The sequence below is a fragment of the Pantherophis guttatus genome, chromosome 2 (genome assembly GCF_059756535.1).
Source record: "Pantherophis guttatus breed Tessera chromosome 2, ASM5975653v1, whole genome shotgun sequence".
Taxonomy (NCBI): Eukaryota; Metazoa; Chordata; class Lepidosauria; order Squamata; family Colubridae; genus Pantherophis; species Pantherophis guttatus.
The window spans coordinates 40888041-40914273 of NC_142064.1; the positions used below are offsets into that span (position 1 = coordinate 40888041).

Consider the following 26233-nt stretch of genomic DNA (forward strand, 5'->3'; position numbering starts at 1 on the left):
TTAAAATGCCAGCTTAGTTTTAAGTGCATTTCACTAGAACAGTGAGTTTTCTGTATTTTATTTTCTTCTTGTGAAGAAGAAGATTTTTTTTTTATCATTTTATTCCACAAACAGTTTTCTCATACATCCAGAACTTTGATTATTGGATAGATGAAAATATAATAAATAAAAATTATTATTAATTAGACAGATATGCTCTGCCTGGATCAAAAGTTGCACTAACCTCTAGAGTAGGGTTGTCCAACCTTGGGAACTTTAAGACTTGTGGACTTCAACTCACAGAGTTCTAGGTTGGGAATTCTGAGAATTGAAGTCCACAAGTCTTGAAGTTCTTAAGGTTGGACACCCCAGCTCTAGAACAATCAGTGCACTGCTTTCAGTTTGGCAAGTCATAAACTGTCCTGGCTTGGTCTAAATATATTTTTTCTGTACAGTTTCTAATTAATTCCAATAATCAAAAACTATAATAATTTTAGAACATGTTTTGCTTATGAAGGACAGTAGTTAAATTGGACTTCCCCAAGCAGAAATATTAATTCTACATATATATATATATATATATATATATATATATATATATATATATATATATATATATATATATATATGTGTGTGTGTGTGTGTGTGTGTGTGTGTGTGTGTGTGTGTGTGTGTGTGTGTGGAAAATCACTAGGGATATCAGACCAACAGAAATGCTACCATTAGTCAGCACTAAAAAGACATGCAGATGTTTTTTAGTGGTTTAAGATAGAAACCATACATTCTCGCTTCCAACATGTTTACAACAAATGTCTTCGAAGTAAATCATAATTTTTCCACACAAAAAAAGTTCATTAATACATGTGTTTGTGTGTGGGGAGGGGGGAGTTCAGAACTAGCAGCATATTATCCAAGCTAGACATATAAATACTATTTTTTTAAGAAAACAATCTTATTTAACCTATCAAAGGTGTTGAATATTAGAAAACAAAACATATATTCTAGGTGATAGAGATGAAATTGCAGACCACCATTTACCGTAAGTATCATACAGCAAGCCATTTTATTTTTATGCACCTTCTACCACCTTTTTAATAAAATCGTACATGTGAATTTATAAATATAAATATAAGGCACAGTTGAGAAGAATATTCCACATTTATAAATCATATTTTCTTCTTCACTATTATCCAAAGCTCTTATTCTTTTTTAAAAAACAAAGCTGTCTTTTTTTCCAATTTCTTCCTTCTCCCCAAAAACTCAAACATAATTTTTTTCTTATAGACTGCTTAGAGTACAATCTATTTTAGCTACCTATTTTTGATGTTATAGCAAAATTTGAACACTAAGGATAAAAATAAAAAAAATACTAGTGTGTCTATGTGAGAAAAGAATTCATGTGAAAATTCTATGTATGCCATCATGAGATAGTTAGATGTAATTTAAATAAAACAAGTCAATAAGTTAATATGCAAAAGATGCCCATTTAAAAAGAGATGTTTATTAAAATAATTGCTATACATCTCCAGCCTCTATTTATATTGCATGTCGATAGATGGTATTCATTTCATGAAATGAACCCCATACATTTTTTCCCTTTCCTATTTTGTCACTCAGGTATCTAGATGTTCAAGTACAGCACTATTCTTGAAAATCCTGATACCAGTTGTACTTATAATAATTATTTCTATAGGAGTAAACATTCTCAATAGATAAATACAGAGGTGGGCGTCACAACAAGTTCACCCAGAACCGAAAATGTGAGCGCATTGAAAAACCGTTGGTTATATAGGACGTGATAACACTAGGGCAGGTGGGCGGGCCCAACCGCTGGTCGGAACTACCTGTTCACCCGAACCGATCTGAACCAGCCCACCACTGGCTAAGTAGTAAAAAGTAAGATCAGAAAGTAAACAAGGATGCCCATGTTATTAAGGCTACATCCCTATGCACACTTATAAATAGGAGAAATATGCTCAGGCATACTTTGGAAACATGTACAGCACTGCAAAGTTATTGCTCGATCCAACTTAACTATGACCTTAAGAAACTGCTTTGAGAATATAACTCTGCTTTATTTTTGCTACAACTAGAACGTTGCTTTTACTTTTGACTGAGAACCACCCAGAGTTGGTTATAAGATGGTTGGTTTGTTACATATAAAACATATATAAATGTTTCAAATAAAAAAAAATCTGAATAGTTGTATGCAAGGATGGAAAGTACTGTAATCTTTATTTATTCAAAAGATTTATATTGGATTGTTCTGAATAAGTGGGATATATATCTAGAGGCCACAATTCACCTCTGAGACACTGGCAGCGATACAATGATGTCATTGTTGGATATGGCCAAAATTTTCAGCTTGATGGAGTTGGAGAGTAAAATGGAAGCAGATGTACTTATTCTTCTGAAAGTTTAGTGCGTTCATTTCTATCCTTAAAAAAAAAACAACAGCAAAAATCATAGTGTTAAAAAGAGCCATTCTCTTATTAATTTGAACTAATCCAGGAAATGGGTCAGTCACAATCTCAGTTATATGTTAAGATGAGAAGTTTGAACCATAAGGCCCAGTCCAATTTCCAACCATTGCTGCGTTGGGTCTCTACTGGGATCTGACCATGTATAGCTTACTTGGCTTCTTCTGAAAATGATCCATAGCAAGTGGGTAAAAAAAAAAATTATCAATACTCATATAAAAAAAGGACAAGGCTTTTTTGCATGATTGCAACCAGCATGTTGACTATTTTGACTGAAATCTTATGGACATCATTGCCTCACATCTAAACATATCAAGTTGGAAAAGGTTGCAGTGTAAGATCTATTACAAAGTTAACTGCAACTTCAATTTCATCATTAAACAAATCCTACTAGGCTAAAACAACATATTTGGTTTGATACATCACTCCTTGCTTTTTACCCAAATTGCAATTCATGTATGTTTTATGATGATTTACAAACAATAATGGTTATTGTTGACACTTTAAATTTATTTATTTTAAAGAGACTGAAATAACTGATAGTAGTTTTTATTACAACCTCAACAAAAATTTAAAATGCTAAAAATCCAACCTAGCTGATACTTTTCCAAATATTGCAGCCTGTCTCCAATTAATGACAGTAGTATATAATCTAGTGTGAAATAGCTTCAGTTCTGGAATGAACTGAGAAATGTAAAGCAAAACTGACCTTGTTGCCAAGAAACCTAGTTTCTTCCCCTTGAGATTTTTTGGAAAGATACAGAAAAATTCATTTAATAACGTTATTCGATTTTACATTGAGTTCCATAACAAATGACACTAAAGAATTATTTAGCTACCTTCCTATTACTGTACTTAGTGTGCTTAACAGATCCTTTATGGAGATGTGTCTACAAATTTGCTCTTTCATCTTTTTATTGAAATATATACTTTAAAACTACCAGTCAGAAAAGGAAAAAACATATAGTATAAAAAACCTGGGATGAGATAGTACTTCATTATTCAAGAGTGGTCTGCAATTTGAGCATCTTCCTGGACTCACAGATCCTGCTTGATGAGCAGGCGGCAGCTGTGGCCAAGACAGGCCTTGCAGAGCTACATTTAGGCTTTCTAGATCAGGAAGCCCTTTTTTTGATTAAGACCCCAGAAGTGTGCCTTCTCTGTTGTGGTGTCTGCCCTCTGGAATGGGATTCCCCCAGAGATCTGGATGTCTTCCACCCTGACTGGAAGGCCTTAAAGACCTAGCTCTTCTTACAGGCTTTAGGCTAGGATGGTTGGAGCCCCTTGTTGGGTCCATTCCAGGAATGAAACCCAGCAGGTTCTGACAGGTTCTGGAGAACCGGTAGTGGAAATTTTGAGTAGTTCGGAGAACTGACAAATGCCACCTCTGGCTGGCCCCAGAGTGAGGTGGGAATGGAGATTTTGCAATATCCTTTCCCCAGGAGTGAGGAGAGAATGGAGATTTTGCAGTATCCTTTCCCTGGAGTGGGGTGGGAATGGAGATTTTGCAGTATCCTTCCCCTGCCAAGCCACACCATGCCCACCAAGCCATGCCCACAGAACCGGTAGTAAAAAAATTTGGATATCACCATTGGTCCGTTAGATATTTGTTGACTAGTTTTGCCATCTCGTTTTTTTTAAATTGCATTTTCCTTTTGCTTTTAAATACCATGAGTAAGAGTAATTTGAAGTTGGATGGCATCTTAGATAAATAAATAAAATTAAGGTGCAAATCTAAACAATCATATGATCAGTTCTGTCTATCCAGTTGGACTGTAACTTACTGTACTTCTTTTAATAGCAGTCACTGATGTCTTCTACATATATTGTTCTTTTCATAGTCATTAAGGAGACTTAATGGTAATTTTGGCTTCAAAATTACCTTTATGATAGTGGAATTTAACTCTGAATCCTATGCATGGGTATAAAGAAATAAGTCCCATTGAAAGAAACAAAATTCATTATATAAAGTTCATATATAAAATATTAAGATCTAACTATATATTTCTTATTTAAAAATGAGCTATTTTTTATTAAATTTATGTTTTACATAGTATTAAAAAGAACATAAGCTCAGAATTGCCAAAATTAATCTATACATCCCAGTAGCTAAGTACCATAAACAGGCCTTTCATCTATATATGACATTGCTGGCAAACTAAATGCTTTTTCTACCCAGCTTCCAGTGTTGGGTTGCTCCTGGTTTGGTTCAGTTCTTGCGAACCAGTAGTAATGGTGGTGGGAAGCTCTGCCCACCCGCACCGATGTCATCACTGAAAATCTGCGCATGCGCAGAAGTGCGTGCACACTCCCGTTGCGAACCGGTAGTAAAGGTAAGTGGAAGCCACCCCTGCTCGCTTCCTACACACAACCCATGTCAACTGTGGAATAAGACTTGAAGAAATCTCTTTTTATATTTATTTATCATAATATGGCTTATAAGAGGAAAAAAATGAGAAAGAAAAAAATCCACTACAGAAGTCCATTCGCATGGAATTGGATTTAGCCATTTACTGAAGCTTAGGCAAGAGCAGATGGGGCAGTTAAGTTTAATTATTGTTTAAGTGATTTCCTAAAACCAAAAAATTCACATCGTCAGACAATATAACAGGCTTGGTTAAGTGAGATGATGATAAGGAGAGAAAATGAAAATAAAAAAGACAAAACGTTAAGGATCTTCCAGCAATTTTTGCCTTGCAGTTTATTTCACATGCATTTTCATAAATACCATTTATTCACATTACAGTCTTCAAATGTCTCATCTCCCTTGCACACACATGCACATGCTTATAACCTACATAATTAAACCTGTGATAAATGTGCAAATAAAGTGAGGAATTACATATAAATGTCTTAGACTTTATTACAACTTGTTTATCAAAATAAAGTGCTCTGTAGTAATGTTTCAAATCCTACATATGCAAGGCATGATGGCTTAAGTGGTTAAAAAGCTGGGCTTGTCGGTTGGAAGGCCAAAAATCCAAGTTTAAGACCTGAATATTTTTGCCTAGCTCCTGCCCACCTAGCAGTTCAAAAGCATGCAAATGCGACTAGATAAATAGGTGCAACTTCAGTGGGGAAGAAACAGTGCTCCATGATGTCAGCATGACTGCGGAAAAGTCTTTGGACAGCGCTGGCTCACTTGAAATAGAGATGTGTGCTGCCCCCTCCAGTTGGCAACAACTAGTGGAGTAAAATCCACAGAGACTCCCACCTATGCAAAGTTTATAGCTGCATTTAGACATGTGGCATATATATATTTATATAAGGAGAAAAAATAGATTTGACAAGTTCATTCTACAGATTTTTCCATGCAGAATCTTGTCAGGGTCAATTAGAAGACTAGGCATCTTGCTTAATGAGGTGACGTTCAGCTAGACTCTGCTAATGAAAAAAAAAAGGATTTTCTGATGTGATCCAATTGGCCAGGATAGGATAGGTATTGGAGGTAAAAAAAAGGAACTATAGGCCTCAATTCATCTCTAATGTGAAGATGTTTTTTTTAAAAAAACTTCATTTTCAGCATATTTCCCCCTCCTTTTTTTTTTTGCTTTAGGAACAATAAGTAAATCTATTTACATATTTTAGCAAAATAGAATACACAGTCATATTGATCCAATTACAGAATGAAGAAATGCTTTAAAGTGGTATACTCTGGTATTCAGGTGATGATTCTGTTTGAATGGTTTCATGGAATTACTTAGCAAATTTCAGAAAATTACAACTGTGGTTCTACTTGCAGAACTGCAATTGGAAGTTACAAATGGATTTATATGTCTGTTCATTATAGTAAAACACACTGCCATATTTCTACCAACTGGAATCTAAGACCAGTTTATACAATCCAATAAATGTACATAAGAACATGGGATTAGTTCATTCAGACTGGTTTAAATACCCATGTGAGTGCTTTAGTTTGCAATCAACATAAAGATTGCAAATGGTAAACGTTTTGTTCATTCCATGGGTAACTTTTTCTCTTAGAAGTGTTGAGGCAGGGAATTTTTATTTTCTGATCTGAAGTAATCTTAAGAAGTGATTCCTGAAAATGATAATTGCTACATAGCAAGGAATCAATCTATCAAACAGAATCTTAAGAAAAAGCAAAACCCCACTCTATACATCTACGTTTAGCATTATTAACAAGATAAAGTGATAGTATTTTTGCCAATGTTTCAAGACAGTATAAGGAACCACTCAACCAGGGATCCCCAACCCCTGGTCCATGGACTGGCACTGAGCCGTGGCATGCCAGCAGTCGGGCCATGCAAACATGCAAAGTCCCATCCTCAGGATTCAGGCAGTATGCAAAACCACGCCCTTTCTTGTCTTCAGAAAAACCTTTCTCCGTGGAACTGGTCCCTAGTGCCCAAAAGGTTGGGGGCCGCTGCACGAAATTGTTTATCTGGATACTAAAATAAATAATTCTTTAAAGTACTACTAAACAATCACTAAGAGTTTATGAGGCTGAACTACCAGTCTTTAGTTTGAATTTATCCTCTACTATGACTTGATGTCTACAGGCAAATGAACAATGCTTCTGCAAACTCAATATGATTTTCCAGACTAAGTGATAGCTTGTATTTTGAAATATTCCACAGATGACTGTGTCAGCGTAACAGTGGCCAAGCTAACAGCGGATTGGCAACCTTCCTAACAGTTTATGACAGTTCCAACTTCCAGTATGATGTATGAACTCTGGGTAACCAATTTAATACAAAAGGATTTAATTGGGGAGCTGTAAATGTTGACTGAAAAGATAAGTGTTGTTTAAAAAATGGAAAATAAATGAAGAAAGTTGTTCTTTTTGCAGAGGCAAATTGAGCCTAGCAAGTTATTTTAGAAAACCAATTATGCAAGAAAGAATTTAGTTTCTTATTGCCTCTTTCATCATCATCATCATGAAACACATTTTTCTCTAAAGAATCAGAATAGCATTAATTATCCTTCTATGTTCCTTTTATTCTTATAAGTCGCCTGCAAGATAGAATAGCTTGAAAGACAAGGTAAAAAGTAGCCAATGGTCACACTATTAATATTGCTTTTAAGACAGAGTTCAAGGCTTGAACTGACATCTAATGCTCACACAAGCTGAGTTTATGAATGCAGGCAATTTGCGTCCATTCTCTCTGTTAGACAGATTTAGACTCTGTTTTGCTAGTCTTGTTTTCATTTACATTGTTTTTATATTATATACCATCCAGTGTTAAAATGCAATCAGGCAGCCTTATAATTTTAAAATGTGGATATCTGCAAGACTTCTTCTAGTGGGGCTTTTATTGTACAATAACCCTGACTTATTCACAGAACTTTTACATGAGGTAAACGTTCCATTTGAATCATTATTTTTCATTTAAAATATAGTCGTGATTTTTTGTTGTTTCTACTTCTTTTCTTTCCACAAAAATTAGCAAAATAGAATAGCCTTTTACTGGTAATGCCAAAAGCCTCTGCCTGGAAGAATCAGGATACTTTTATCTGAGATACTAGAATGCATTTCCAGGCATAATAGCCAATATTGTTCTAGACAGAGTAAAATGTTGACTTAAAAGAAGACAATTACCATGCTTACCTTCAAAATGACTGGGAGAAATTTACTGCAAATCACATGTAAGTGAATGGCAAAATATTAGTCTAAGCCCTGTAGCCATGGCTTTTTTTTTTTTTTTACTCTTCCGGACTCTATCTGAGGGAAGTGAGAGACCTTTTATCTGTTGTATCTCTTACAAATAGAAACTGTTTCTAACTTTGAATGTTTTTCTTTCTTAATGTTCCTATTCTTGTTTATAACTGAAATGCTATTTTGAAATGTTTTACATCTCTTTCATAGTTTTTAAGTTGTTTTGTCAGCTTTTGTTTTAAAAATGATTATCTTAAGGTATTTTATACTATAACATATCTACATAACCTGTTATGCCATAATAGATGACTAAGACATTTACAAAGAACAGACACTAAAATAGGCAAAGAAAGTAAAAAGAAAAGACTCTGTAATCCGTTTTACACTGTTTCTAACCACTTCAAGGGCAAATCCACTTCCAAGGCTGAGATTCAAACAACTGTTGCCAATTGCTGACATCTTGATTATTTAATGTTGCTGCCAGTGATAACATTTCTGTTTTATTGACCTGATCCTAAAAAAAAATCACCTTTCAAAACATTGCGAGATATTAAGCAACTAGAATCTAAAACAACATCTTGCATTTTTAGTGCCCTAGAACTGCCAAGATGTTTAGGCCAGATGAATAAACATTTAAACATTACTAACATGCTCTTTGAGGGAGATGGTGGTTCAGAACTATGAAAAATAAATAAATAAAAATAAAGATATTTAGCATGGTTCGAGATACTGCATTTTTCTCTATCGGAAATTTGATTAGTTACCAACATATTCGTTATGAAGAACACAGCCAAAGAAAGCTTTTGTAACATAAAAAGAGACTGATAGAAGTATAACTTGCATTTATGCCAGGTATTATAAAGCAAATATTGAAATAATACTGTATCTTTGGCACCAGCATTGATATCTCATTTCATGCCAATTTCTACTGGGACAAAGGACTATGTCCTCATATTTATTATTTTTAAATATATTGAGGACAGGAAAGAATATTGTTAATATATTTCTTTATTTATATTAAATTGTCCAGAAAAATATTTCCAAGAACAAAATCATTGAGTTACTACCAACCTTTTCATTATTGCAACAGACCACACATGTGGCTATACGTAAAAATAATTGCATTATTTTTAAGACTCACAACGCCCACAATAATGTGGTATAAAAGAACCAGCATGGTGGTTAAGGTGTTCGATTGGCAACAGAGCGCAGTTTACCTTAGGCATGGAAACTCACTCCTGCCAACCTACCCAGCAGGTGTAGTTGTGCTGCTGTGTATGCTGCCTTGAACTCTTGAACAAAATACAGATAGAAATCTAAAAAATAATAAAATGCCATCATCTTGTGATACAATGAGTGGCCTATAAATTTTATAGTACATGTTCACCTAAAGTCATAAAACTGACAAAGTATTAAGTATATATTGTGTTTCCCTGAAAATAAGACCCAATTGGAAAATAAGCCCTAGCATGATTTTTCAAGATGCTCATAATATAAGCCCTACCCCCAAAATAAGCCCCAGTTAAGATTGTCAGCCAGACGGACACATTTAGTACTACATTTCCCCAAAATAAGACCTAATGCGTCTTTTGGAACAAAAAATAATATAAGACTCAGTCTTATTTTCTGGGAAACACGGTGTGTGTGTGTGTGTGTTTGTGTGGATGTGTTCTTTAATATTTCATTTCATTTAATATATACGAAATATTAAAGAATGAGCGATCTCTTTCCTGATAATAAATTCCTGTGGACAATATTGTTACATATGACAGTGGTAATATATTCAGACAAATTCATGAAAAATATTATGGATGATAGGCTTTCTTCCTTTTTAATCATCTTGAAAATGAACATACATGGAAAAGCTCACATAAATGCTGATGAAACTAAACCCAATGCATGTCTTTCAATCTTAAAACCTTAAGATAGTTTGAAGCCAGGCTCCTTGAAAAACCATTTCTTCCTATACTTTATCATCCAAGGTGGCTTTTTTATTAGATTTTTATCCTGCCATTATTACTTTTATAAGGAACTCAAGGTGGCAAACGTACATAATACTCCATCCTCCTCCTATTTTCTCCACAACAGCAACCCTGTAAGGTGGGATGGCCTGAGAAAAAGTGACTGGTCCAAAGTTGTGCAGCTAGTTTTTCATGCCTAAACAGGGACAAGAACTGGGCTCTAGGTCAGCACCTTAACCACTACATCAAACTGGTTCTAAATTCCAAATATCCTCATAAACTAGAGATATGTCAACTTTTGCCATGCAGAGAAATATCTTGCAATTTTTTCCACCAGTTTCCCATTCAGTCTGATGAGACTTTGCTAAAGAATTTTTCCCCAAAAGACAAAAGAAGAGCCTGTAGTACAGTGGACTAAAGCACTGTTATTAACAGATTAACATCTGCTGCTTGCAATTACTGCAAGTTCAAATCTCACCAGGCTCAAGGTTGACTCAACCTTCCATCCTTTCTAAGGTAGGTAAAATGAGGACCCAGATTGTGGGGGCAATAAGCTGACTTTGTATAAATATACAAAAGTATGAAGGCTATTGCTTAATGCCTTGTAAGCCGCCCTGAGTCTCCTGAGAAGGACGGCATATAAATTAAAGCAAAAAAAAAAAAAACATTCAGAAAACTCTCACAGTGTTCTTAAGCATATTTACTTAAGAATGCAATGCTGCATTCCCCCTAATGTCTATCCTTCAATTAAATGCCAAGGGACAATATCATAAATGAACTCTTTTTGGACTTTCCCCACTGTTACTGTACTGTTACTTTAAGAAGAGACCAGCTTTTGGCAAATTGCTGGAAAACCTCCCATCCAATTTTTCTTCTCCTAAATCTGGCAAAGGATTCTAAAAATTCTGCCCATTTCTAATTCCAGTAGATAACTACTTAATAGATCTCGTAGCAAGAGCAGTCACTTGTGAAATTATCTCTCCTTGGAGAGGTTTACCTGATGTCTGCTTTGTAGTTGTTTCTGGTGGCAGAAGTTCATCTTTTGAAATTTTCTCTAGTTTGTAAGAACCCGGCTATAGACTCAGCAGGTATGGCTTTTAAACATTAAAGTATTGTCTTATACTGATACTACTATTTCTTTTCAGTTCTCTCTCTGTGTGTCCATGCGTCTGCATGCGTGTGAAAAGCAAAACACAGATTTTTTTTTTTTACTTTGGACATGACCAGTACGCTCCCACAGAGAGGGACTCCTCAGGGTCCCGTTAGCCAGGCAATGTTGGCTGGCGAACCCCAGGGGGAGGGCCTTCTCTGTGGCAGCTCCCGCCCTCTGGAACAATTTGCCCCCTGAGATAAGAAGGATATCAGATCTCCGGGTCTTTCGCCATGCCCTGAAAACTTTTCTTTTCCATCAAGCAGGGCTGGCGTGACCCCCCCCCTTTTTTTAGTTTTTTAGTTGTTTGGCTTTTAATCCGTCAATGGGTTTTAATTCGAATTGTTTTAAATTTGGGCCAAAGTATATAATTCTTTTAATAATTTTAAATTTTGTATTGTTATGTGTTTTAGTTCTGGCTGTGCACCGCCCTGAGTCCACTAGAAGGGCGGTATACAAATTGAATAAAATAAATAAAATAAAAAATAATGAACTACAGAACTGATAAATGATAAATGCTAGAATCTCAATATTCAAGGCACAATATCGCAGAGCATTGTGTCCTGAATTTGTCTCATTCAGTTCCGTTCAGTTCCGTGAAATTACTATACCATATTTTTAAAAAACCAGTTTTACAAACAGTCCTGCATGACTAAGATACTGAAAGCTTCACTTCATATACCAATAAAAATGTATATAGGTAACAGGAGACAACACATTCTAACAATGCCCTTACCAATAAACCTAACATATGTTTTGGACATCTTCTTAAGAGTATCCTTTGAATAAAATACATTACTAAGGGCTAAAATTCATTTTCAGGAACAGTTGCTGATTATGACCACATAGTCTGAGATGATGGTGATAAATCCTCTTAATTGGATTAGAGCATTAAAGCTTGATTCTGACTTTTGCACTCATGCACATGTACTTTAGTGTGACTCTCACTCAGACATCTAGGCAATAACATATGTGACTGTGTTGCCCAGCACTTGGAGAAATATGATGTACATAAGGTGTATATTATTGTTTCCTCCTTTTCATATGTGGTATCAAAGCGAATAGCTGAAATAAAATAAAATGCCTTTGTATTAAGAGACCATGATTGAAATAGGATTAGAGCCAGATTTAAAACTTCCCTGGACTGCAGCACTCACTATATAGGCCTGTCTTTCTGCACATAATCTACTTTATAGAATATTGGAAAATTTGGGGTAGGAAAGAACTGTTTGTTCTGCACTGCCCAATTTTAAAAGAAAAAAACTATGAAATATAAAAGTAATAATATTAAATTGAAATTAAAAATACATTATTGTTGTGTGCATTTTATTTATTCGGAATGCTATAAAATATTGAATAATTGAGAAAGTGAAATAATACCAAAAAAGAAGCATGGGCTGTTCATTGATTATAGCGAGGCCTTTGATTGTGTCATTCATGTCAAGCTGTGGGATGTATTTAGAAAATTGTGAATTGCAGAACATCTCATTGCCCTCAGGACAAAAGTTATGGTATATGCAAGTCAGGAATTCACAGAGAGAACTTCGTGAAACAGACTGGCTCCAGGTTGGCAAATGTGTGAGGTAAGGCTGCATATTTCTCCCTTGTTTACTCAATTTACATGCTTCATGTATATTAAGGTAAACTGAATTAAAAGAAGATGAGTATGGTTTTAAAACTAGAGGCAGAAACATCAGTAACTTGTGCTATGCTGATGACAATTGGTTTCTGGCAATGTGCTTTATGATGCTCTCTTTCAAATCTTTATAAAGGCCCAATGGATGCAAGAAATATATGCAAACAAACATGATAATGACTATGTATTTTAGCTCATCTGGTGAATGATCTACCACAGCTTTCCAACTTTCTGGCTAAAATTACGGAGGATGCAGTCATCTACATCTGGCTGGATAAGACTGATTCATTTAAACTGACACTGCTGAATGAAATGTTGGGAGAAAACAAGGTGGCAGGGTGGAAATTTGTGTCCTAAGTGTTGATGTTCCAAAATGGTTTGAGGTTTCAGTGTTTTGCAGACATTTGGATTCAATGCAATTGTGGACTACCAAATCCATTTACAGTTAGTCATTAAATCCATATACATAGCTAAGAAGGATAATGTTCATATACACCAAATCAGAAGAGAAGAGTGTATATCTTTATTGATATGAAGGCAGAGATGATATACTATCCCAGCAAAGAAAAGTATTTCAGGAGTCCATAAAAGAGAAAGCCATTAAATTAAAAATGCACCATGTTTTGTCTGGATGCTTAGTAAGAGGACTTGGAATGATTTATCAAGAAATGTATACCTATCTGATATAACCACTGCCTGATTTAATGTCAATCTTAAAAACATTACAGTGCATGGGAATCTATAACCTGACCTTCAGCTTTAAGAAATAGAATGAAAAAGTATGTTCATTGTCCAGTCAATGTATTTTGACCCAAAACTTTTTTAAAGCCACACATACCAGTAACAGAAATTGAAAATACTTTCACTTTCACCAAGGAGCCTTGGTAGTACAGTGGTCTAAAGCACCCTGTTATTAAGACCAGCTGTCTGCAATTACTGCAGGTTCGAATCTCACCAGGCTCAAGGTTGACTCAGCCTTCCATCCTTTCTAAGGTAGGTAAATTGAGGACCCAGTTGTGGGGGCAATAAGCTGACTTTGTATAAATATAAAAAAGGATGAAGGCTATTGCTTAGCACATTGTAAGCCACCCCGAGTCTCCGGAGAAGGGCGGCATATAAATCAAATTAAAAAAAAAACATACAGATATATACAAATATATTTACATCAGCTTCTTCAGTTTTTTCCAATGACTAAATTAAACTTATGTCATTTACAACAAGCATCCTTGGACTTATACAACAGAGAGCTTATTCATATTATTCTAATTTTACATTATAGCAATTATTGCATGACAAGTGATTGCCATTTTTTCCCCACAATGTGACTTCCATTAAGGCATGGAGGAGGTGGGATGAAGCTCTACCAATTTGGATGATTTTTTAAATTAGAAAATCTTTTTCAGCATCATACTTCTATAGTTTTTCAGTTACATCTCATTTCAAAAGCTCTCAATGGGTATTTTGATTGGTTAGGCATGTAGCTACTGTACCTACACAACCAAGTTGTAAGTTTCTTTTCTAACTATAGATAAGAAAAACAGTGTGTTTTGCTTTGCTGAAGTTCTTGGCTTTACGACCACAGATATTGCACAAATACTTCAACTATCTTTAAATCAGAAAATCCTTGAGAAAAGCAGTATGTTCGGTTAGAAAATTAGCATTGTTTTTAAAAAATAAAAACAAGAAATACAAATATACTCTACATGAGACAGAACTACTGTAAAGCATCTGAAGTAATGAATGATGCATATTAGCCTTGTACTGTTCTAGTATGTGTGTAGTTGTACCAGGTAGTCCTTGATTTACAACCATTTGTTTAGTGATCATTCAAAGTTACAGCAGCGTTGAAAATAGTGACTTACAACTGGTCCTCGCACTTACAACTGGTCCTCACACTTACAACTGTTACAGCATCCCCACAGTCACGTGATCAAACTTTGGGCATTTGGCAACTGTCATGTATTTATGTTGGTTGCAGCATCCCAGGATTATGTGATCAGCATTTGCAATCTTCCCAGCCAGTTTCTGGCAAGCAAAAATAATGGAAGAAACTGGCTTGATTTGAGAATCTCATGATTCTTTTAATTGCAGTGATCTGTTCAACAACTGTGGAAGAAAAGGTCGTCAAATCAGGTACAACTCACTTAACAACTGCCTTGCTTAGGAACATAAATTCTAGTCCCAATTGTGATTGTAAGTCAAGGACTACCTGTATGTAACAGATTGTGAAGTCATTTGCCATAGTGTAAAATAACAAAAAACATAATATAACCCAAATACGTGCTGTTGAAGGCCACTGTCTTGCCTTAAAATCAAAGCGGTGCTTCTAAGCATTGTAAAACTAATGATTTTAGGTTGAACAGCACTTGTTTAAGCCTGTGAGCATTTTCAACAGCCTGAAAATGACAGGGCAGCCCTTTGAGAGGGAATTAAAATAATCTTTTTCTAATTCTAAGAAAGCCATGGATAGCACTGTAAGGTCACCACAGAGCAAATAAGGACATCATTTGCAAAAGCCTTCCTCTACACCCCACCAGATGTATTGGGCTAACATAACCACTAACTGGGCTGGCTAGGACATCTAGAGCACAAACCCCCAATAACTCTGGATGCACGAAGCTCAGAAATTGAACCCTGAAGCACTTTTAAAACACTTTCAGTTCTCAGACTTATTCAGGTTAACATGGATATCAAAGGCGAAGGTTTCTTATTTTGTTTCTCTTAACATTCATTTATCAACTGATGAAGCCCTTGTTCTCCCCAAAGGCAATCTGTATCTTTGAATTGTGTCTTTATAGACTGTAAATGGAAAGGAGTAATACAAATGGAAAGGGTATGTTTCCAAGTTAACGTAGACTGACGAAACTCTCTGAAGCTTCATTAAATAAATATATGTTTATTTAAAGAAAGAAATTATAAGGAGAAAACCAAGGAGGAAAACTGGCAGAGCAAGCTATTGTGTATAAACCAGGACCAAATGCCACATTTGCTTACCCTGATGATGTTACCTAGTTGGGTAATCAAACATCTGCAAGCAAACAATCAGGCTCAGAGAGGATGAGGATTCCACAGAAAGAAATTCTAGAAAAGATTATATAGTAAATAGGTCTATATTCTTAGTTACCAGTTGACCACAAACCACCCACATGAAGAGTCGCATATATTAGGGAAATCAGTAGATGTGCAGTAAATATTCTTTAGAACTCTTCCCCAGACTTGGCAATTTTAAAATATATGAACTTCAACTTCCAGAATTCTCCAATCAGCCTGAATTTAAGATGTGTTGACTACAATTCCCAGGATTTCCTAGCCAGTTAGGTAATTCTACCACTTGAAGTCCACACATTTTAAAATTGCCAAGTTTGGGAAAGAGTGGTTTGGAGCATAGAGATAAATGTAATCCTTTATTAATGTTAACATATCATACACAACTAACAAAACTCTGATCTTGAATGCCTGATTTAGAATTTTTTGTCTTAGCCAACTTGATGGCAAGACTTATACCTGCCATGCTAATTTTGGCACGGCAGCCAAGCTTCAAATAGAACTGTTATTAATTTCCTTCTTGACTTAATAAAATATTATTGGTAACATTTTGGCATGAAGATGGTTAGGGTGGTAACCTCTTAGACATGTGTTAGATTTAATTCCTTGACAAAGAATTAGATTTCCATATGCATTTTTTATTTTTCTAGGTAAATGTAGCTGATCCAAAAATTACTCATAGCTCTGATTATGATTCCATTAGTATTAATTGCCCCAAAGTTTCTCTTACGGGCACACACACACACACACACAAATAACAAATAGATCAAGTACAAAGGAATTCATATTCTGACTAAACTATCGACTGTAACCTTTTCTCCAGCTCTTCTATAAAAGGGAAACCTTCATTTCATCATTATAATTCCAAACTAACAACAAAAAAACCAAATGACTCCAAATTCTACTTCTCCTCATTCAGAGTATTCTTATCGGACTAATAAATATTAGTCATCCCTGTCAAAACATATTTTAATTCTACATACTATCAAGACCAATATCAAGGTAAGCAGTTTTTGTTTCTGTCAGGTGTCATGATGGGAAAAATAATCTGGGGAGCCTATTTATATAGAACAATTTATTAAATCCTTTAAAACTAAAAAAGTCTACTCTTATTTCTACATATATTTGTTATCAATAAATCAATGAAATGCAAATGCTAATGAATGAATGAAATAAAAAATTAGAGAATCCTATATTGTCTAGATCATTGGTCAAACTCGCGGTGTCATGTTGCTGTCATGTGATGTTTCACGATGCTTTACCCCTGTTGTGGTGTGGCCTGAGCGTGACGCATCTGGCCTGCGGGCCGCCAGTTTGACACCCCTGGTCTAGATAATGGGAGAATGTTTTAACTTCTATAATATTACAATTTATAAAACAAAAATAGTATTTAGAATTTATTGGACTCTGATACATTTGTATAGAAAACAGTTGTCAAATTTTGCTGGAGGTGCAATAAGGAAAAAGCTTCTTCAGAATATGGTTTTACAATGTCTTACACTTACTAAATTTAGGGAAGAAATACTGAATTATGTAAACATATTGTGCGACAAAATCTAAAAATATTTAGGCAATAATATTTGTTTGAACTACATAGTACTGAAATTTGACAAGTGGACAATGTAAATAGATTCTCTGTATCCTCATTATAGCCAAAAGACTGATGATATGCAGCCTTAGCCTTGATAGTACAGTGGTTTAAGCACCCTGTTATTAACACAGCTGCCTGCAATTTACTGCTGGTTCGAATCTCTCCAAGGCTCAAGGTTGACTCAGCCTTCCATCCTTTCTAAGGTAGGTGAAATGAGGACCCAGTTTGTGGGGGCAATAAGCTGACTTTGTATAAATATACAAAAGTATGAAGGCTATTGCTTAACGCATTGTAAGCCGCCCTGAGTCTCCGGAGAAGGGCGGCATATAAATCAAATTTAAAAAAAAAAAAAATTAGAAAGGTAAAGATTGTTTCAATCAATGGATCAAGGATCTGACTGCACTTGCCACCTATGAGCAGATTGCCTATTGATGAAGACTTAGTTTGGATAAATATAATGAAATATTTATCTATGCAATTATTATTTAATGATAGTTATTTTATTATGTAATCTTTAGTATGTCTAGTAAGTTCTGAAATTCTTGGAAACTTATGTTATAATAAGCACTCATGTTTCAATTTGTTCTCTTTTTTAAATTCATCATTACCTGTTCTCTCTCGCACACAGATGCACACACATATTCACACAATATTTTTTCTTATTTTAATTAATTGAAATGCAGTTGAGAAAGCTATGAACTTGCTTTCAACTGAGATGGTGAGAAGATTATTTAACCATTTCATTTCTAGTTTGTTTTGCCTTATATGGAAAGGGGTGAGAATATAATGGCATAATTGAGATAATATTCAGAGAATAACGCTGAACCCTCTGACACATACACTGATACACTCAGACAGTAAACAAATTCAGAAGGAGTCTCAATTTTGTCACTGTGTCATTTAAAAAATCCGGAAACCTATTCACATTGCAGACTTATATGTTAGTTTTTGATCGATAAATATTTCATAAGAAACCATTTCTTGCAACATGTGCATTGGTCAAAATGAATAATGAAGTGAAAAATTCCCAAATGTAATATTGCCATATTGGGGGGGCCAGATTTGTTCCTTTCCACCAAAAACCTGCTTTTACCTAAGTCTGGCCTAGTTTCTGGTATAGACTGTTGTACAGGAAACCAGAAGAGTCAAGAAAGGACTCCAAAGGACCAGCAGCCATGACTGGCCAAAAGGGTGGGCATGGCAGGAAATGGGCGGATGCTTCCTGATAGCAATAGCAATAGCATTCACAGTGCTTTACAGCCCTCTCTAAGCGTTTTACAGAGTCAGCATATTGCCTCCAATAATCTGGGTCCTCATTTTACCGACCTCAGAAGGATGGAAGGCTGAGTCAACCTTGAGCCTGGTGAGATTCAATCTGCCAAACCAGCAGTCAGCAGAAGTCGCCTGCAGTACTGGATTCTAACCACCGCGCCACCACGGATGTTTCAAGTAAAAGCAAAGAGTAAGCCAGAACCTAGCCAATGCTGAAAGAAGTGGCAAATGGCCTCAGATATGCCCAAGGTGCTCAGATGGTCCAAGAGACAGCAGTGTCTCTTGGCCAGTGGTGGAACCCAGTCCACCAAGGAAAGGTAATCTATGTTTTCTGGCAAGCAAAGTGCTCAGGAAAAGCAAATGACTATCCAGAAAACAAAAGGCATAGTAGACTGCTGGCTTATTGAGAGTGAAGGAGAGGATGAAGCAGCTTCCTTTCTCCCAAGGTGGAGGCAGTAGAGTGACGTTCTCCTATTCACTTCCCTTCCCTTTTTTCTCATAAGCCATTTGCCCCTTTTCCTTTTCTATACATTAAAGCTATAAGAAAGCTTATCAGGATATCAGATTGGAGGACCTTTTCATCCCTGAATTTGAAGCCTACTCTCACAGGTCCTAGGGCAGTGATGGCTAACCTTTTCTGGACCGAGTGGCCAAAGCGCATACGCCCCCGCATATCCTTACCCCCCCCCGTGCATGTGCACGTACGTCCCCGCACGCAGCCTGCCACCCGCGCAAGTGGGGCAGAGACCTGAAGACCAGTTGGCCAGTGGGAGGCACGCACTCGGGCAGCAGCTCACGTGCCATCAGAGAGGGCGCTGCGTGCCACCTCTGACACACGTGCCATAGGTTTGCCATCACGGTCCTAAGGTGATATCATAATGGTATCAACTGGGAAGTAAATCAATGGTGCTTAGTCCAGGAAAATGACATGAAAATTGCAGCTCTAGATTTACCCTGTATGCCACTCTAGGCTGGATCTTTCTGTACAGAATTGTGTTGTAGGATTTTTCTAAAAGTTTAATATCCTTTATCTAGTTTTCCCTCCATTAGCATTAGCTTCAGAATGGAAAGAGAAATGCCACCTAAAAAAGAAAGCACCAACTACATATAGAGAGATGCAGTGGTGGGTTTTTACTGGTTCATCCTGGTTCGGGCGAACTGGTAGTGGCGGTGGTGGGAGGCCCCGCCCACCGACCCGGACATCATCACAGCTGCTCTGTGCATGCGCAGAAGCGCCGCACGCGAGCACCCCCAATTCCAAACTGGTAGCAAAGGTAAGTGGAACCCACTACTGCTGTAAAGTGTTGAGTTTACTTTATATATCCATTAACTGAACTGCACAGCATAGTTTGTATATTCTTACATGAGTCTGCTTGACAAAGGGACCTTGAAAAGGAAAAAGAGAAAGTTTCAGTGGTTGAAGTCTATAAAATGCTAAAAGAAATTATGAGATTATCCACAAGAGAGAAAATAACATTCTTTTCTGAGAACTGAAATATAACAATGTATGTAATTCAAATGAATCAAAAGGGCAATATAATGATTTTATGGAAGAAGCAAATTAGTACTGTGAAAACATCTGGTTTGCCTCATTTAATAGTACCACTGAACATTTTTCCTGGATTATTTTGAACACTATTCCAAATTAGGAATTAAAAGAAAACCTTTTTATTTAGGAAAGAGCTACTTGTATATTGATGACAGTTTTAATTATCCAATATGTTCTTTTAAGAAATTACTTAAAAAGTGATTTTTAAAAAGCAAACAAATTAAGTAGGTTTGTATAATGTGCAAATTATACAGCCTAGTTTTGCAATCTGGATATAGTAACTTGATCCACTTCTAATATTTTCAAATTAAAAGTTAATATTCCTGCTGAGAGTAAGATTTGTTACATAAATTTAGAATTCTACTAGAAGAGTAAAGAACTAGAAATATATCTTCAAAGAATATTTTATAAATTTCAAAGAAATATAGCCTAACTGAATTTTTTTCTGAGTTAGGGCCACTATTGGCTTTTGAATGACATATTTGGCCATTTATTCTAAAAACAAGTAGGTCTATAAGAAAGACATGACTACTGTCAATTAAATTTGTTATGACTATTTCCTCTCCTTTAACTATTTTTCTGTCATATTAAAAATTATAAATCAATAAGCGAATTTCAGAAAAATGAAATACCCAAGGATTATAGGAACTGCCTATAAATTCTTGGGCTGACTAAACTATTGTTCTATGTAGCCTGTTTTGTGTTTTAAATATTAACCGAGCAATTTTATATTGATCTTCTGCCAGATGAAGAGCAAGGAGGGCTCAAGATATGCACAAATGAAAGAGGCAGCAACAGCGATTTTTATACTACCACCAAGCCTAAATTTTTACTTGGTAGAAAGAGGTTATTTCTCAATAACTATGTTTGGAGGCAAACATGAAAACAGTGAATATTAATGATGTACAAATCAGGATGAAAACATACAGGAGGTGGCTATTACCTACATAAAAGGTGGTACAGCATTGGTTTTACACAGGGATGAAATTCAACAGGTTCTGGAGAAACCGGTAGCAGAAATTTTGAGTAGTTCGGAGAACCAGCAAAATACCACCTCTGGCTGGCCCCAGAATGGGGTGAGATGGAGATTTTGCAATATCCTTCACCCAGGAATGGGGAGGGAATGGGGATTTTCCAGTATCCTTCCCCTGGAGTGAAGTAGGAATGGAGATTTTGAAGGATCCTTCTCCTGGAGTGGGGTGGGAATGGAGATTTTGCAGTATCCTTCCCCTGCCATGCCCACCAAGCCACGCCCACCAAGCCACACCACACCCACCAAGCTCACAGAACCTATAGTAAAAAATATTGAATTCCACCACTAGTTTTACACCTCTCTAGGACTACACCATGTACATTTAAGGGAAGGGGCAGGACTGTGATAAAGTATTATTGTAAATTTATTACAAAATTAAAAAAAAAACATTTACACAGATGGTTTAAAGGATACAGGTGAGCTATTGTATTGCTAACACCTTTCTGCCTAGAAAATTACTCATTTTGTCACTTTAGAAATAAAAATCCAGTAACTACTACAATTCCACTCCAACAATAAATTACCCAACAACAAAGCTTAGCAGAGATCTCTTTCACAGCTTTCTTAATACAGTGATGTATCCTGGTTAGTAAATAAAAATGTAGATCCTCAAGAATTAAAACCTGAACAATCCTTATGAGTTTCAGTCCTAAGGTTTGCATAAATATGAGGTCAATAAATACAAAGCAAAACCATTTGCCATCAGAGGGATCATTTTGAAATAAACATGCATCCACCATTTGAAAATAGGTCATCAGTTTTTTTGGGGGGGAATACCATGGATGGAATGTGTGCAGATGTAGGCAAAAAATAAATAAAGTGAAGATATGTGCTTTTCCTGAATCGGTTAAAACAGAGTCTTAAGATATGTGTATACTGGACTAATCTTAAAATTCTAACCTATCATTACAAGTATGCCAAGTCTTTCAGTAGGCTACAGTCCATGAATAATACATATTTTGGGACAGCTTCACAAAACAAGCTGTCTGTACCCAACTAAGGCCATGACCAAACCAGCAGAGAGAAAAATCAACACTTCACTGTTAAAGAGGGTGGTCTCTCTCAATCAGAGACAGAGACTCTGGCAAAGCATTGCAAAGTATTTTGAGTGCAAAATCCCCACATTTGTTCTTTCTTGGCTGTTCTGAGAGATTCCTATTTTTCCTTTAGTGACATTTCTTTAAATTTTCATGGTATAACCACAAGGCAGAAAGTGCTTTTATAAAAAAAAATCAAGCATAAAAAACAATATTCATCTAAATTAAAACTCTGGGGGGAAAATAGTGATATTTAAAACTCGAGTTTGTGTGTGTATGTGTGCACATATATGTAATACTTTGTTTTCATAAAATATACAACTACATTTAGGAAGAGGTTGGGCTCAATCATATTATTAACATTGTACCAGGAGCAGTTGCATGGCAGGAGACAATAACTTTCAGATTGGTTTTGTGATTATTAGATATACTGTGCCTATTTAAAGCTCATCTTCTCTAGTTCCATAAGGAATTGTGTTGTGTTGAAAAGAAATATTCTGTTCAAGAATATGAAAGAAAAGTTATGAGGCAGGAAGAAATTGAAAGCATTTAAAACAAAACAAATTTAATTTATGGTTACAGTTTAAAATAATCCCATATCCAACATGATACATAAACGAATGTCTCCAAATTATTTAAATACATTCTGAAATAGGATAACTATTGATAAACTAGAGCAGCTTTGTCCATATTTGCTCCCCATGTCTTGACATTATCTATTATAAAACTCATTGTCGATACCAAGAATTTTAGAGCAATTTCTCTGTTTTCAAAGTGAGAGAGACATTTTTTTCTGTTCTACGAAAGGCACAGAACCTTACATTTTAATTAGCAAACTTAGTCTCTAATGATAAAAAATGAAAATATCACTAAATTTTTAACAGCAATATGTAGAAAGCAATATGCTTTTCCGATACAATTTGGTGGCCACTGAAATAGTGAGAGAACAATCCAGCACTATTATCCATCAGCTATATCAGCGGAAGTACGTGCGTGTTGACTTGTTTCTTTATTTGCACAGAGCCTGGTGGTGCAGTGGACTAAACTACTGTTAAAGTAGTATTTAGCTGCCAGCTGCCTGCAATTACTGCGAGTTCAATTCTCACCAGGCTCAAGGTTGACTCAGCCTTCCATCCTTCCGAGGTAGGTAAAATGAGGACCCGGTTTGTGGGGGCAATAAGCTGACTTTGTATAAAATAGAACACCGCTTAGGGGGGGCCAAAAGCCCTACTAAGGAGGTATATACAAAACTATGAAGGCTATTGCTTAAAAGCATTGTAAGTCGCCCTGAATCTCAGGAGAAGGGAGGCATATAAATCAAACTAATAAATAAATAATAAATAAATTTCATTTATTGTTTAAGTGGGTTTTACTCAGAAAAGTGGGAAAGGAAAGTTGATATGCTACAAAAAGGAAACTTGAATCATGGAAAAATAGAAAATATAAAAACGAAACTCAAATTAACTTGGCCTTGATTGCATTAAGTATACATTGAAATAGGGGTTTTGATTCAAAATTCTGATTGAATATTCTTACCCACATTAAACAAAACTTTCCACAACTGTTTTTTCCTAACCTTGTTTACATCAAAGGATTGACATTTATATAGATACATATTTACTGTATATTAGTAAGGGTCTGCAAAACTTTTAAAAGGTGCTTTTTTTGGACAAAGTTTCAAATGAAGCACCCTTTCAAAGACGGTACAGATACCTTACTTGTAAGATCACATTGTCGCTTTGTTTCATTTCAAAGTTTGTTCCAATATTTTCAAACAGAATTGCCAATATAGGAGAAGAAGGTTTAAATGTGCCCACTTGCTCCCCAGCTGATCAATGGGCAAGAGAAGTCATCCAGGAAGACTGTTTCTGTCATACAATTTGCCTACCACTAGACGTAAGATCTAGTGAGCAGAAGCTTCACAGCATGACTGTATAAATCTTTACTGCAGACAAGAAAGAATGTATTTATGTACAAGTTCTTCCTTTATGTGTGTGTGAGAGGGGATGGTGGTGGAGAAAGGAAGAGGGAGACAGGAAGAGAGAGAGGCAGAAACCTAGTTTAAACCTTAAGCCTTTCCTCTTGCCCTTTCATGTGAATGGACTTCTGGTCATTATTTTAGATAAGCACATACTCATTGTTTAGACATTTGTTTTTTTTCTAGTTATAAAGTTCCTGTCTTACCAAGTTCAGCATTTACACCTTATGACCATTATTGCCAGTGGTCAGCTGGGAAAGGACTGAAAGGTCTTCTTTGACAAATCTTCCTCACAGGAAAACGCCCCTAAACTAGAAAGTACTGAAGAAAGCCATCCTGAAGACTATTTAATACAAACTGCAGACTTTCCAGACTTTGTGGACTTCAGCAAAGCCTTCACACCTTTCTTATGCCATCCAGCCTAGAGTCACTTTAGTTAAGTAGGGAGAAAGCTAAGAGTTGTTCCTCCTAAACCACTGTCCAGATATGATTGAAGCAAACCAAATTGTTTTGCCAAGATGAATCATTATAGCAAAGCAAATCAGGATGAAGCAATGCTGTGTCATGTCACGTCACACAGATATCAGTAGCCCTGTGAAATAAAACGTTGTGCGAAACTATGAAAAGCTAGGTATGTCAAAAAGGGAAACTGCAGAAACAAAGCAAACAGAGGTTTCTACTAAGAGATAGAAACACAGAGCACAGAGGTTTCTACTAAGAAGCAAAAGTCACTGAATTTTCAGCTTCCCAGCTCAGGGGCTTCCAGAGCAAATGAGAAATAATGGGAATTGTACCCATAACAGGTTTACTGAGCTCCATGCAATGGAAATTTGGAAAACTTTAAATACCAGTCCTGAACATTGTTACTTGAATAAAAGTACCTTTGAATTCAACTGAACTGTTTGTAAGTATGCTTAGGAGAAAGCTCTAAATGCTAGTCATCTTATATGGCGCACAAAGAATGAAAAATCCTTTTATTGAGCTTAATCATTCCAGTTGGTTGATAAATTACTGACTTGTTATTTGCACACACAGTCTCTCTCTCTCTCTCTCTCTCTCTCTCTCTCTCTCTCTCTCTCTCTCTCACACACACACACACACACACACACACACACACACAGATAAAAACATAGTATTTACCATAGAAAATGGATTAACTCATCTTTCCCAATTGTACATGCATATCAATCATATTATATAGAACATATTGTATAAGTAGAATATAATGATAGTCTACCCTTCTTCCTTCTTTAGCTTATTTAAGCTTTATGCAGGGATTCCAAAGGATGCTAAATAATACAATGAGGATGATACGGATGTACCGATGAGAACTTGCTCAAAAATTATTTCTAAGTGAGTAGGGCAAAACTCCAGAATGTAATTAATGAGCCATGGTGGCACAGTAGTTAGAGTGCAGTACTACAGGCTACTTCTGCTGCCTGCTGGCTGCCTGCAATTTGGCAGTTCAAATCTCACTAGGCCCAAAGACTCAGCCTTCCATCCTTCCCAGGTGGGTAAAATGAGGACCCAAAATTGTTGGGGCCAATATGCTAACTCTGTAAACCACTTAGAGAGGGACTGTAAAGCACTGTAAAGCGGTATATAAGTCCTGAGAAAGAAGTCATTGAATCCTACTGGATTTATTAACTAGTCAACCTGCATGATAAGGTAAGTAAGGTTTATCTATATTATTATTTCAAGAAATTTAAACTGAAAAGAGTAATTTACAAGCACATGAATATTGATTTAGAACATAAATAAGCAACATATATTTAAAAGAAATATGGCTTATAAATGTCCAATATTACCAAGGGGGAGTAAGCAGTTAAAAACACACCAGTAGCTGCAACTTTTAACTGCATATTTCCACTTCAATTAAGGAAGGAACAATTGAAAGAAGAC

At 35.9% G+C, this 26233-nt stretch overlaps 1 protein-coding gene across 15 annotated transcripts in view; it reads right to left on the reverse strand.

The window, feature by feature from the left end:
• The window catches only part of MEF2C (myocyte enhancer factor 2C), a 179107-nt gene that overhangs the window by 108122 nt on the left and 44752 nt on the right, over window positions 1-26233 (reverse strand). The window lies entirely within an intron of this gene.